The sequence below is a fragment of the Electrona antarctica genome (genome assembly GCF_951216825.1).
Source record: "Electrona antarctica genome assembly, chromosome: 23".
Lineage (NCBI taxonomy): Eukaryota > Metazoa > Chordata > Actinopteri > Myctophiformes > Myctophidae > Electrona > Electrona antarctica.
In genome coordinates this window covers 4,191,325-4,194,642 of record NC_136804.1, presented here as the reverse complement: position 1 = coordinate 4,194,642, position 3,318 = coordinate 4,191,325, and positions in this window count along the sequence as shown.

The window sequence follows — 3,318 nt, the reverse complement described above, 5'->3', positions numbered from 1 at the left end:
GTGTTATGGTGAATTTGGTGACCTGTCGAAATATGTGACCATCTTGTGGACTTCACATAAGTTCTTCAAATAAGACCTTACATGGAGGTCTTTAAATACGAGACCTAAGTATCGCTAGGTTGAACTCTGCTAATAAACAATACTTCAGACACTGACGACGATTGTCACATATTTCAGCAGGTCACTAATTTCACCGTAACACCGCCGGTGTGAGTGCGCGAGCGAGTGGCCGCCACACTTCTTCTTCTGTTCCGTGTTGTTTTGTGTAAACTTCTGTTCCATTTCTGGCGGCCGTCCAACTTTTGGACATTACCGCCCCCTACTATGCTGGAGTACGTTGTGTGAGCCATGATATGTCAAATGTGGGAAGTAACTAAGTACATTTATTTAAGTAGCCTACTGTACACATTTTTAGGTATTTGTACTTTACTTGAGTATGTTAATTTTACTTCTAGCATACTCCACTATGCATTTCAGAGGCAAACATTGCACTTTTACTCCACTACAATTACTTGAAAACTTTAGTTAGCCTAGTTACTTTGTATAGATTTTCATTATTATTACAAAGTAAACATGTCCCACTTCAGCCCTGTATACATTTCGTCCATTTGATAATAGTTAGTTTTGTTGGTTTGTTTGTTTGCTTACATTTGTTATTGTTTGGTTGAAGTGGACATGGTCACATGGTTACTAGCTGACAGTGGATTTGTTTTGTTGTTTATTGTTTCATCTTTTTCTCTCTAAAGTAAACATTGTATCGTTAGGATCAGAGCCCCGGCCCCCGGGGGCATGGATGGAGCCCCTTGAAATGATCTGTCTGACTGAAGGGGTTAAATTGTTATTCATCATGTTCTAATTAATCCACCTAAATGGACGACCCTTAATTATGTAAACAAGTCTTATTTACTGGTTTTATAATCTTAGCAGTTTTTGTAATGACCTGTAGGCCTATAGCCTACTTTATTTGAACTGTCGACTCTGTACGTGCTGCTCCTCTATGATGATTTCCTGTTTTGTTTTTTTGCTATATAGAAGTGTATATTTGTAAGTCTCTAATGATGAATTGAAAATTGTGGACCCTCTTGTAAACAAGTGTCGTCCACTGACAATTGACTTTGTGTGAATTTTTGTATTGAGTTGTACTTGAAATGTAGCCTATACTGTAATTCTGCAAACTGTTAAGAAATACTTCAATGAATCAATCAATGTTAATACAAGTTTAAATCAATCAAACCCCAGCATGTGTTTACCCCGCCCTATAGTGGTTCCAAATTACCATTGCAATGTACAGTGTCAATAGAGTGGGGGGTCTGCACCTTTGCACTATTAAAGCATATTGCTCTAGTACTGTAGCATTGTAGCAATTACAGCTGAACCGGCGCTGATGTACACAGTGGTTCAATGCGTTACTTGTGTGCCAACACACTAAACTAGCCTACTGCTACTGATTCATGAACTACTTATAAACTGCTGAGGTGAGGCCACTGTTGAGATTCATAGCTAGTTTCAGACTGTAGCCTATTCTTCTACCAAATTCATAAAATGGGGTTAGGGTTAGTATAGTATTATTGCGTCACCTTATTAAACTAATTGCCTAAGTCATTTTTTCAAGGTTTTCAGGAAACACAAAAAACTGTGCCTAATGTATAATATATTATATTTCTTAATTATTTCAATTCCAAAAAATATGAAAAAATATGACTATTGACATACAAATAAAGTTGTATGTCAATCATGTAACATGTAAGGATAAAATGACTTAGGCCAAAATCTGAACATGCCATTTTATCTTAGGCAATTATAAACCTTATTTAGGCCAAATTACTTACTGCAGTAAGTGACTTAGGCAAAATGTTTTTATTCCAATTATTTTTAATAGACCATGGTTTAGGGTCAGCCACAGAGTGTTTAAAATAATATCAGAGCACAAAGACATTTGATACTGAAGGGGAGTGAATGGGACTGAATGGGAGTGGATGGGACTGAATGGGACTGAATGAGAGGTACTGTTACTATGGGACTGATACTATGGGAGTGAATGGGACTGAATGGGAGGGAATGGGAGGTAATGTTACTATGGGACTGAATGGGATTTAATGGGAGTGAATGGGAGTGAATGGGAGTGAACGGGAGTGAATGGGACTGAATGGGAGTGAATGGGAGGTACTGTTACTATGGGACTGATACTATGGGAGTGAATGGGACTGAATGGGACTGAATGGGAGGTAATGTTACTATGGGACTGAATGGGATTTAATGGGAGTGAATGGGAGTGAATGGGAGTGAACGGGAGTGAATGGGACTGAATGGGAGTGAATGGGAGGTACTGTTACTATGGCACTGATACTATGGGAGTGAATGGGACTGAATGGGAGGTACTGTTACTATGGGACTGATACTATGGGAGTGAATGGGACTGAATGGGATGAATGGGAGTGAATGGGATGAATGGGAGGTACTGTTACTATGGGAGTGAATGGGACTGAATGGGAGGTACTGTTACTATGGGACTGATACTATGGGAGTGAAAGGGACTGAATGGGATGAATGGGAGTGACAGTCCCATAGTAACAGTACCTCCCATTCACTCCCACTCACTCCCATTCACTCCTCATACACTCCTATTCAGTCCCATTCACTCCCATTCACTCCCATTCACTCCCATTTACTCCCATTCACTCCCTTTCACTCTGAATGGGAGTGAATGGGATGAATGGGAGTGACAGTCCCATAGTAACAGTACCTCCCATTCACTCCCATTCAGTCCCATTCACTCCCATTCAGTTGTTAATGTTAACTAAAGCCGGTAAAAATAAGAACTGCCTGGCTGTCACTCTGGGGGCAATATAACCCGAAATATAACCGAAATACGCCAAATAAATAAATAAATGACCGCTTAACCCCACTCGCGCGCGTGACCACCACGCACGCGCGCTGCGTGAGCGTGCGTGCCGGCCCACCTAGCCATAGCGAGGCCCATCTAGAATCGCATTTCTGGCTGCGCCTCTGCACTATATCGCCAAATGAAAATATTTATATTTTTTTCATGAACGGATATCATACTAAAGCATGACAAATGCCATGTTATAGTGGCGAACTGATCCTTTAAGTTGAGGAGCCCTGCATAAACACACATTGATTCATATTTGTGTAAATTTAAAATCTTCATATTAAATGTAGCCTATTTGATTCTGTGTTCATTCCCTTCTGGGAGCAGTAGATCAATGGCTCCATCTACTGGTGGAGTGAATAATCTACATCTATCTATACTAATATAACATGCACACGTGCAATTGTGTTTAACTCGTTTATAGCACC